The sequence below is a fragment of the Erigeron canadensis genome, chromosome 5, assembly GCF_010389155.1.
Source record: "Erigeron canadensis isolate Cc75 chromosome 5, C_canadensis_v1, whole genome shotgun sequence".
NCBI lineage: Eukaryota > Viridiplantae > Streptophyta > Magnoliopsida > Asterales > Asteraceae > Erigeron > Erigeron canadensis.
In genome coordinates this window covers 35657174-35670340 of record NC_057765.1, presented here as the reverse complement: position 1 = coordinate 35670340, position 13167 = coordinate 35657174, and positions in this window count along the sequence as shown.

The window sequence follows — 13167 nt, the reverse complement described above, 5'->3', positions numbered from 1 at the left end:
TCTTTTTTTTTTTTTCTAAAGTTCCCTCCATAAGTTTTGGTTTAGAAGCCCATTGGATTTTTTTTTTTATTTTCATCAAAATATAGCAAAATTATTTTTTAAAAGCTTCAAGCCCCAGCCCATTAAAAAGTCCCACAAAAAACCCCCTCAAGTTTTTATGCTTGGAAGTTGACTTGCTTTAATTATTAATTTTTTAATTGAATCTGATTCTATTTGATTCTTTTAATTTGTCTTAACTATTTTTGTAGAACTTGTATTTAATTTATGACTTTTTTATATTGTTATTACATTGTGTCATAGATAAACGTTAAATAATCCATTTTTACACTTTATTCTTGAGTTTTAAATATAAGAAAATAAAAAATAAGAATGGATAAAAGAAAAAAAGAGAAGAAAAAAAAATTATATTTATAAAAGGCATTCTTGAATTAAAATACATAGATAAGAAAAGAAAGGATAAATAATACTAAATTTACAATTATATCCTATTTTTTTTATACACTCATTAAAAATCATACCTATCAAAAAAAAAAAAAAAAATACATATCATTACTGCGCCCCGTATCGCGACCAGGATTTTTAGTAATTTGACCACCCACATATTGCAGCGAGGGTCACTGCAAAAACCCCCGCCACGTCAGCATTCCACTAACACCGCTTTAAATGGTTGATCGACTTTATGACACTTATTGCAGCGAGGGTCGCTGCAATAAGTTAACCCGGATCCAATTTCAAAATAAAACCGATCCACTCATCCATTCCATTATTTTCTTTCATCCACCCATCCATTCCATCATTTTCTCACTTTTCATCCGATTTTCTTTAACAATTTCTACCAAATCCATCCACCAAAACACCTCCGGCTACTAACAATCCAGTCCCATTGGTATAACAATCCGGGTACCACGAAGTTTCGGGATCATCACCCCCGCCAGCCACCACCGGCCAGTACCGCCAGCCGCCACCGCCGTCCACCCCACCCATCACCGTCTGTCTTACAGGGAAGTAGTATTAGCAGCGACATCTGGACTTTTAAGAAACCCGTTATTTCTCGTCCGCCATTTGATTATCCGGCTATCCTCCCCCAAATTCCGGCCGGTCGTCCTCCCCGTCGTCCTCCCCCAAATTTTCCGGCCATTTCAAATTCTTGTATGTGTTTTATGCTTTTTGATTTTTATTATATGTGTTTTTGATAGTTAATTGGTTATATTGGTATGTTAGTATAGTTTTTGTATACATATTAGTTTTGTTAATTTGTTAGTTTTGTTAGGATTATTAGTTGTTTATAGGATTTTAATAGGTTTGTTAGTATAGTTAGTTTTGATTTGTTGATAATTTAGTGATTTGTTAGGAGCCACTAATTTGTTTTGTTAGTGATTTGTTAGAATATTTTAGTCATTAGTGTTAGGTGTTTTAGTGTTTGGTTAGAATATTGACAAATGAAAAATGACGTAGATTAAAATTTGTTAAAAAATTGATTAAAATAAATAGCCAAGATTATGTTAAAAATATATGTATTGAACTAAATATCCAAGATTATGTAAAAAAATTTATTAAAAAAAATGACTTAAAACTTATAAAAAATTAGTTTAATAAAAATATAGATAAAACTATATATAAAAAATAAGTTAAAAAGTATGACGTGTACAAAATTTAGTTAAAAAGTTAAAAATATATTATAGAACTAAATTACCAAGATTATGTAAAAATTTTGATTAAATAAACTACTTAAGACGTATTAAAAATTATTATAAAGTTAAAATTAAAAGTATAAAAATAAATATATATATATTGTATAAACGGAGTTCTAAAAATTATTATAAAGTTAAAAAGATATATATAAAAGTAATAAAATTTGTGATAATTTTGTTATATGATTTGTATTTTGCAAAAAACGTATAATATGATTTGTATTTTGCAGTATAGATGGCTACTTACCATGGCGGTGATGGTGGCAATGAAGACCCGCGTAGACCATGGTGGAAGATTACATGGGGCTACAAAGGCAGCGGCGGTAAGGAAATTGGTTCTTTATAGTTCATATTTTAATTTAATATTTTTTTACTAACTTGTCTTTTTAATTTTTGCTAGCCCTACGAAAGGGAAAGGGGAGGGGGCCCTGTCAGAATTTAAATCTCAAGGCCGAGTTCGCCAAAAGAGGTCGTCTGTCGATCGACTTTGACACTAGCAACTTAAAAACGTGGCAGGCGATCGGCCCAAACTACAGCATGTACAAGAGCCTCATTGGCACACTGGTCCGCCACATCCCTCAGACCTACGACTCTTGGGACCATGTGCCTGCTGAAAGAAAGGAGTTTATCATCCCGACTTTAAACGTAAAATATTATTAATTTTTAATTTCTTCTTTGATGTTTGTATCAATTTTTAATTTCGCTAACTTTTACTTTTATAAATTGCAGACTCGGTTCAAATTGGATCACTTTATTCCGATTCCTAACCCCGAGGATCCTATCAGGCGGGGATTCAGGCTGTGTGTTGATAGGGACTGCTTAGATCAGTATCGGCTCCGAAAGAGCCAGTTCAAGAGAGCCCACTTTTCCAAAAAGGGCGGCCTGAAAGCAGTTTCCTAATTGGAACAAGCTGTTCTCCCAAAGGGTATGTCGCAGGAGGACTGGAGATCTTTGTTGGGGTATTACCAGAGGGAGGACCGGGTCAAGAAGTCGGAGACAAACAGCACGAACAGGGGCAAGCAAGTTCTTGCGGGGACCCATAGTCGTAAGTCTTACTCTCAGTACGTCCACCAGGAGAAGGTTAGTTATGAAATATATATGTATTAAATATATATACTTGTGTTTAAAAGTATAAGTTAAATAATGTATATTTCTTATGATATATATGTATTAAATATATATACTTGTGTTTAAAAGTATAAGTTAAATAATGTATATTTCTTATGATATATATGTATTAAATATATATACTTGTGTTTAAAAGTATAAGTTAAATAATGTATATTTCTTATGATATATATGTATTAAATATATATACTTGTGTTTAAAAGTATAAGTTAAAGAATGTATATTTCTTATGATATATATGTATTAAATATATATACTTGTGTTTAAAAGTAAAGTTAAATAATGTATATTTCTTATGATATATATGTATTAAATATATATATACTTGTGTTTAAAAGTATAAGTTAAATAATGTATATTTCTTATGATATATATGTATTAAATATATATACTTGTGTTTAAAAGTATAAGTTAAATAATGTATATTTCTTATGATATATATGTATTAAATATATATACTTGTGTTTAAAAGTATAAGTTAAATAATGTATATTTCTTATGATATATATGTATTAAATATATATACTTGTGTTTAAAAGTATAAGTTAAAGAATGTATATTTCTTATGATATATATGTATTAAATATATATACTTGTGTTTAAAAGTAAAGTTAAATAATGTATATTTCTTATGATATATATGTATTAAATATATATATACTTGTGTTTAAAAGTATAAATTAAAGAATGTATGTGTCTTATGATAAATTGATGTGTTTACAGGTTGAAAATAACCAGGACGTGGACTTGGTGGATTTGTTCGAGATTAAGCACAAGAAGAAGAAGGATAAAAAGTGGGAACACCCCATGGCTGAAGAAATACATGTAAGTGTCTCTCTTTAGGATTTTATATTTTTTAGTATTAAATGTTAATTAATCAACCTTATGTATAATGTAACGTTTTTTACAGTATCAGCTCAAGAAGAAGAAGGAGGAGGCTGAACAGAACCCCGTTCCAACACCAGATCCTGACATTGTCATGGAGGTGCGGGGACCCCGGGCGGGGCATCGTCGAGGCATAGGGCGGGTCATCAGGCAGATGGGTACCCAGGCGTATGACTATACGCATCTTACAGAGGGACAGCCACGTGCATCATTCGACTTGAACAATGACCCACCTCAGACTAGCCAGAATTCCTCCTTATTTGAGGAATTATTTAACTATGCTAGTTATGCACAGACTCCTTTTCCTCCTCAGCCGTCCCAGCAGTTGCCCACAGCCCCTCAATTCTCAGCCGGATCGTATCATGTCAATTTGGATGATGATGATGATGATGATGATGATGATGATGAGAGCGATGATGCTCATCATTAGTATTTTCTGGTTATAAACAATATATTTTGTATCGTATGAATTATGTTTGTGGTGTATATGTGTTTATCTTCTCGGATGTGTTGATGATGATGCTCATAATAACCAAAAAAACGTAAAAAAAAATGCCTAATCTATATAAATAAATAATAACAAAATCATCAAAGATAGCTATAGAATACGTCAACTATTATTAGTAATCATCATAACAAATATAAGTAAAAAAATACATCAACTATATCTAGTACTTATAATAACTATTATTAACTACGTTAAAGTATTACAAACAAATAATTATACGATATAAATAAACTATTCAAGGATCTCATATCCCGTAAGTGCCTTATTAGCTTGAATGTGTCTGTGGTACTCAGCCAAACGGTCTCTGTAATTCGGATGTCTTACCCAGGCCTGCGATGCAGGTTTATCATGTCCCCAAGCTGAGGTGTAAGGCATTGGGCAGTCCTTATCTAAAAAAACCGTAAGAAAATGTGTCGACCCCGATACCAGGGCAATGCATATCGGGTCGTCTATGTATAGCTCGCCTGGCCCTTCCAAAAAGGAAAACATGTGATGTTTTCCTCTAGACTTAAACAGGTAATTATTACACCCAACGCATTAGACAAAAGCATAGCGCAATATGGATTCATCATCCAGTAATCTTGTGGGCGACCATTTGGATAAGACATTGATAGCAAAGTGTGTATGTGTTTAGCGTCACCAGCGAATGCACCCTCATAGTATCCGCGCCTGGACTCATACTCCTCTAGCATTAGTTTGCGAATCCACTCGAATTTTTGCTCGTTTTCACCCAAAGCAACAGCCAGTGCCGGAAACCCACAGTTACCATCAGACTGTACATTTTTTATATTGACAACGTATCTTTGAAAGAACTTAGGGAGCTGGCCTAAGTAATGACTCATGTCAAACGATGTTGACTCACTCTGGAAAAAGTTGTGTGTAAACGGTTCAAGGTTGTTCTGTGGATTTTGTGTATTCTGTGTAATGGGTATCGAGAATAATTGATCAACAAAGCTATATGTTTCTTCTTGCGTTTGGTTATTCTGGTCTCCGAAATAACTTTGTGTGTCTGCGAAACGTGAATCGCTACCCACATACGAACTATGTCTGCCACTTTGTCCCCAGTATAGTTTGTTATAAGGTTCGCCAAAGGAATCTGTATTTCCGGGGATGTTAAACTCGTAACCCACATACCCACTCTGCCTCCCACTTTGACCCCATAATACTTTGTTATATGGTTCGTCTACATTGTCTGGCACGTTCATTGTTAGGCCCACATAATTACTTTGTCTCCCAATTTGACCCCATTCGGGCTGGCTTTGAGCCCAATTTGAACTGGTTCCCACATGATCATTGTGCCTCCCACTTTGAGGTGATTGTGGTTGGCTTTCAGTTTCATTGAAGAAACGTGATTGTGTTTCTGCAAAAAAAGAACTGGTGCCCACATGATCAATCTGTCTCCGACTTTGAGGTGATTGTGATTGACTTTCCGTTTCTTCGAAAAAACGTGATTGTGTGCTCACGTATTCAATGTGTCTCGCATAATGGCCTTCTCCAAATGCACATGACGGCTGCGAAAATTGATCGGAGAACTCCCCCATGGACTGGGTATCTTGAAAAATCGGTCGGGAAAATTGAACCGACTTGGATTTTTGAAGACTGGAGGGTGCTGTATTTGTCGCTGGTCTGTTATGTTCGGGCGCCTGCAAAAAAAAAAAAATTAAAAAATTAATTACACTTAGAAGTATATTAACAAATAGGGGGCAATTACAAAAAAAAAAAAAAATCAATTAATTAACTGTAGTTCGAATTATGATCCGACATACTTGAGGTATATTTTTCTTTGACCCGATTGGTCTTCCACGTTTATTTTTAATAACAGAAGGGTCCTTGATTTTCGTTCTCCCCGGATAGACGATGTCTTTTAATTTAGAAATCCAGTTTTTGCGATTTGACTTCGGTTGATCCTTAAACTGGACTTTAACATCCTCTACTAATTCGTCGATAGCTTCGTCTTCGTCATCGTCATCGTCAGAGTCTTTTCGATGATCGTTGTCCGGTAGGCATGTCGACGGTGTCAGGTCTAGCTTTCTCCAAAAGTCATTTATGTTATGCACCTCAACACGTTTGTCTACATTTTTGACGAAAAATAATTACAATATTTGTGCATTTACCAAAAAAAAACATGAAATACCTATATTTCAATAAACTTACTGCAATGCATGTACGCAGCTAGACGGCAGGCACATGGAAGGCTACAACTAATCCACACCTTACACCCGCACTTTCTCAAGTCTTTTCCGATCTCATTTTTTAATCATTTAATTTCATCGACCATTATATCAAGAGCTGTCACAGATACAACACAAAGTAGGTCTTTCAAACATGTGTAGTTGTGTTTACCAGCTCTATAAATCCTGCTTTCCTCCAGTTGGCCCTTGATTTCTGTATCTTGTCCGAGGAGGATATCATTAACATATTGAATTATTCTTTGAAATGTACATCTCCCCTGCAACTCGGACTTGAGGAGTGAATGCTCAGCCTCAACTCTCTTGGTAGTGTAGTTACGGTAGTTGAGGTGCCGATCGACCCAAAAGGACACAAACTTTTCCTTGTACGGGAAAAGCCACTCCTTCTACAGGTACTTGTAAACCTCTGTCAATTTAACATTTGATTAGCTTGTGTGGGTATATGTGATTTACCAAAAATTAAAAAATAAAAAACTTCAAAAGCACTTCACTTACTGTCTAAACGGGGACCCATCTTCTCTTTTAAATCTTTTTCGTTGTTGGTGTACTCTTCTAGTGTGCGGGACTCGTAAAGTTTTTTCCACCATCCGTAAAAATGCCCCCATTTCCCTTCCCCTTTTAACGATGGCATGCTAAATTTGTCTATGTTCCTCCATATGTGCACTCTACACAGTAAATGGTATGCTTCAGGCATAACGGTTTTGCATGCTTTCATTAGCGCCAGATCCCTATCCGTGAGTACCACGCGCACAGCAAACCCTTCACCTAACGTCGACTTCAAACACTCCAACACCCATTTATAATTATGCTCTTGTTCGCTTATGATAAACGCATATGATATGCTAAAGGTTCTGTTTGTTGGAGTGACAGCAACGATCTCGACAAACGACATGTTGTACAAATTGGTTTTGTACGTGGAGTCTATTTGGATAACATAAGGAAATGTACGCCACAACTTAAATGATGTCGGATGTATAAAAAACAGATTCTCCAACCGACCAGATACACTGTTTGTTGTATGATAATACAAGTAATTATGCTCCTTAAGAAAACTGAACATAACCTGTTTCGTTTGAACAATATGGCATACGTATGTCGTTTCAGATACTCTATCATAGTAAATAAATAAAAAGATATGTAAATTTGATATAATATACCTGCATTGGAGTGTTCCCATGTTTTTCGGCCGCCTTCTTCCGCATAGCTTTTTGGAAATTGTAAATGTCATCACTGCGGGTCAAGTTTCCTGGAAAATTTTCTTTCAATAGCTTTAACATCTTACGGGGCGTAGTACCGTTGATATTCATCTTCCAGAAATGATCTCTCATCTTCAGTCAACCTTCTTGCGTACGCGTAACCCTCCAGATTCTCAGCTGGATAGTGATTATGTGTGTCGTCTACAACGGTTACCCTCCAACCATTATCAGTCAAACGGCCGATTAATCTAAAGGGGCACTGACATTTAAGTGTCTTTTTAACGAGCCCACCTATCCTATCATCCATTTTCCCAGAAAGATTATAGACTATCGTCACTTTATTTTTTACACCAGCTAAGTTGGAATTTGTTCGTCGTTTGATTAACACATAACCAAGCTGCAATCTTGTACTTTTGGCCCAGTTGAACAATTCTTCGTGTGAATCGAACACCTAAATTAGTTTTTTTTAAAAATAATTATCAATAATTTGTATACTTATAAATATCTAACATTTTAAATATGCAATAAATTTAACAACGAAACACAAATTAAATAGTACTGAAATATAAATATTTTAATGATATTTGCCTAAATTATTATTTTTTTGCAATAAACTTAACAACGAAACACAAATTAAATAGTACTAAAATATAAATATTTTAATGATATTTGCCTAAATTAGTTTTTTTATAAAAAAATTATCATTAATTTGTTTACTTATAAATATCTAACATTTTATATATGCAATAAATTTAACAACGAAACACAAATTAAATAGTACTAAAATATAAATATTTTAATGATATTTGCCTAAATTAGTTTTTTTTTTTTAAGTTAACAAGGATACCTGATCGGTGTGGAAAACCCTAGTGTCGTAGTCAAAATGAGGGGCCGCCTCTGGTATCTCAAATTCTTCATCAGGTTCTTCTAAGTGAAGCTCAAAACCTTCCGCACCCATTTCGCCCCATATACTTTCAAAATCCATCTGAAATAATGATAAACTATAATAATAATACTAAAGATCTACAATTTATAGTATAGAGTCTGCCATATATTGAAAATCTAATGTATATCTATATATCTATATCTATATCTATATATATAAATGAAAACAATAACATAAACATACGCCTAAACATATATATATTGAAAACTATAACTATAATGATAATAATACTGAAAGATAAATAGAGGAAAGATAGAGGAACATAAACAATTGTGGAAAAATGACGCTACGAGTTTACATATATAGAACTGCCCGTACACTGTGGACTTGATGGTCAATAGTGGACTTTTGTTTTTATTCATTTTTTGCAGCGAGGGTCGCTGCAATAAGTGGATAAAAACAAAAGTCCACTGTGGACCATCAAGTCCACAGTGTACGGTTACGTACGATGGACTTTTTGCAGCGACCCTTACTGCAAAAAGTATGGTCATTTTACTAAAAAACTGGTCGGATCACCAGGCGCCTACTCGAATAGTGGCTGCAAAAGTGCAAAGCATATTCCAATTACTATTAATTTAAAACTCCATATTAATTTACTCGTATTTATCTTTTTTCCTCTCTAGGTAAACGGAAGAATCAATCTTTCTGGCACTTCTGCTTTACCCACTTTCTTTACCTTATAGATATAACATTAAAACCCACCATACTGTCTTTTCTTCACAATCATATCCTATCGAAAACCAGAAAATTAAATCCTCTTTTCATTATCTTTTTTTCGCTAAAATATAGATCGAGTTAAACAGGAGTGCTGAGCAGCGGATATTGATGGCAGATGATGGTGATGGATCGTGACTGGTTTTGCAGAAGGTGTTAAGCTCAGTGACGAAAAATTCGATGGGTATATTGGTACTTTTCACTTGGATGTAAATTTTCCTTTCAAATCCGGCCATATTTGGCCGGGAAACTTTGAGATAAAAAACCCATTACTTTTTTTTATCATTTCTTTTCTATTCTTCTTTTAGAAAAGCTCAAGAATGAAAAAGTTAGATTTTTCCTATCTTTTCTTTTATTATCCCTTTTAAAAAAAACTCAAGAATGCAGAGTTAACAAAACTAAACATAAAATGACCGTAAAGCAAAGCACGAGTGATTTTGCTAGTTGAACTCTATGGAACAAAAAGTTGGCTTTTGCTAATTTGCATCGTGGGGACACTAGCTGATATGTGAATCTAAAATTACCTATAAAAAGTATGCATTTGAGAGAAGCTAAAGTGACAAACAAAATACAAACAAATTCTTACAAACTCATGATCTACCAATTAAAATCAGGGGAGAAAAATTAGAGAGAAAACACAATCAAATATCATTAGTTCAGTTCACATGTCACATCAGTTTGTAACTTTATATTTGTAAATAGTTTGTAAACCTAACATTTTCTATTGTATAATATGCAAACATGTTAAAAATGCCCATTAATTAAGGATGATAATAGACCGGATATAATCATATAGACCGAGTTTAAGTGATTCCGAACCCGAACCCAACCTCTTAAACACCATTCTTGTCACCATATTCATCTTAAAGTTAATATTTCAAATATATTAGCCGATTGAAGAGTATGTATCTATATAAGAGGTTATGATTAAGAAAATTATAGGTGTTGGTATGGGAAAGTGTTAAAACGATATGCCCATCCATTTATATACGGTTTCTGAAATGTGTCTATCTTACATTATAAGATATTTACTCATTCTTTTTTCGAAGTAAGTTTTTGATAAACCTAAAATATCATTTTTTCCCCATTAATTTAAATATCTCCACCTAGTATACATATAATGTTTTTAATGAAATTATATACAATATACATCTTTTAAATCTTAAATTAATTATATTACTTTTTTTAACATTAAACACTTTTACATTAATAACCACATTAATCTCGTCACCATTTGTCACCGCTGTCGTCATACCACCGCATCTCATAGGCATTTGGCTAATAATATTATAATGCATATATCAAATACTAAAGGTATGAAAATGATGTAATAGAAATTAAGTTGTAGAATGTTGATTGCACAGTTTGTCTCTAGTAGTGAGATAGCATAAAAAAAATATTATACTAACAGTGTATTTTTCGGTGCTTAGTTAATGTAAATGAATAGATTGTAAAAGAAGAGAATTAAAAAAAAAAGAAAATTTCATATATGACACTACTAAACTAATAAATATCAAATTTATCCAATTGATTTTTGAAATATCAAAAAAGTCATTATTAACATATAAATATATCATAACTATCCAAATAATTAAATTTAATCAATTTAAAATATTAAAATCCTTAAAACTATTAAATAACATTTCCAAATGACAATTATACCCTCTTTAATTTAACCCCCAATTACACTATGCAAAATTTAACCTTTGGGTAGTTTTGATATATTTATATCTTAATAATGACTTTTATGATATTTCAAAAATTAATTGGATAAATTTGATATTATATATATATATTGCCGGTAGAGCAGTGATAAAAAAATAAAATGTTAATCTTGATCTTAACCATTCAAATTCATCCCCAATTTGATCTAGACCATCTAAACTCAAAGTCAAATCTTGGATGTAAAAGTCAACATGCAAGTAATAAAATTCGTCCAGCCTTTTAGTTTTTCAAATTCAAATTCATATTTATAAGATCTAATGTGAAATTGGTACATTTTATAATAAAAGTTGTCGTGAACACTATTACCATATTTATCCATTTTTTTATTTTTTAAATTGTTTAATTAGTTGTATATATATATAATTTACACCTCATATTGTCTAAATTAGTGTCTTCTACACTATTATGTATATAGCACAAACATTTTACTTTCATTGTACACATGTAACACATCACAATTCTAAGCAACAAGATGAATCAAGTAATATTTTTCCTCCATGTTTTCTTTATATATAGATAGATGTTATTAGTTATGTCATATATATATATTTGCGTATTTCTCTTTCACTTTACGTTTGTATATTATATATATATATATATATTTTGTTGGTAGAGCATATAGAAAAAAATAAAAAATATATATATACTTTTAATCTTAGCCATTAAAATTCATTAGAAAAACAACCATGGCCCTTCAAACTAAAAGTCAATGTGTCAAAGATATAAAAGTCAACCATATGAGCCCGCTAAGCAAATTGATTCCTACGAAATTTATATTTTGTAATCTTGGTAACTATTTTAGACATGATACTTTCTTTCAAATGACTTAGCCGTCCAGTGACACAAATGTTAAAAAAAAAATGAGTAAATTGATACTTACCTACTTTGATTGGTATATGAGTTTAGGTTCAATAATAAACATTTAACCTATAAAAAGCCTTCATAAGTGGTCGTTGTTTTCCCAATCTTTATAACAAATATATAATGCAACATGCCTACAAATTAAATCAAAACCAAAAGCATTATAAATCGACAATTCATTATTTCCTTTTTCCTTTTTCTACTTTCTGCTTCTTCTTTGGTTACAGGTGCCAATGACGATATCTTAATCCAAAACTTGGAATGAGATGGAAACAAATATCGCCACCAACAAAAGTGCAATGTCGTCAGACACAAGTTTAACAAAGTGTACGTCTCGAGAGGCTTTCAGATTCTTGGTCTTTAACGCTGACATACGCCACATAATACAGACAAACAAGAGGCTTTCAGTGATTGGAGATAGGTCCCAGATTCATGCAAGTTTGTGTAGGGTTCGGATTCTACGTATGTGATGGATGATATATCTTGGTGATATAATGGAATTGTTACCGATTTTAATAACAATCCGAAATATACTAGCATTGTTGAGTGTTGTAATAGAAACAAATAGAAATAAATAAACTGTTTCATTTTGTGGTAATGTTTTTATACCTTGATTGGTTTCTACTGATTAATGTTTCAAAAATTGCGTGTTATGTAATAGTACTTTTTTATTTTCAATAACTATGTCTTCAATACGATGTTTAATCTTGACCCGATTATTTAAAATAAATTTTGCTAATCGAATGATAACACATTTGTTGTAGTTTATTCACTTTCTTTCAATTCGAATTCATTCCATGTACTACACATAGTTAGATTATAGGTTTGGGCTAACGGACTTGAGTTGTCGGGTTGAAAATACCCAATCCAAACCGGCTAGATATCAAAGTCAACTTGAAAATTAAAACCAAAACCTGTCAACCCAACCACCAATTTGAGAGAAATCGAGTTGGCAATTTAAATAAGTTGGTGGGTTGATTTCAGGGTTAGTAGGTTGACAGGTTGACGCACTAAATGAATTGGTGGGTTGTTAGTTTGACGTGTTAAATGGGTTGGTGGGTTGATTTGAGGTCATACGGGTTGGTGGGTTGACGAGCTGATTTCACGTCAAATAGATTGTGGGTTGTCGGGTCAAATATGTTGGAGAGTCGGCATATTAATAAAAGTTATATAAATATAAATATTTCCGGGTTGAGGGATATCTTTTACCCAAAAAGGTCGATTCGACCTTGACCCACAAAAATAAAGTTGGCGGGTTACCAGGTGGAGATTTCACAACCCTAACCATTTTTCCCAGTCGGTTTCAAGTCAAATTTCGGATAGA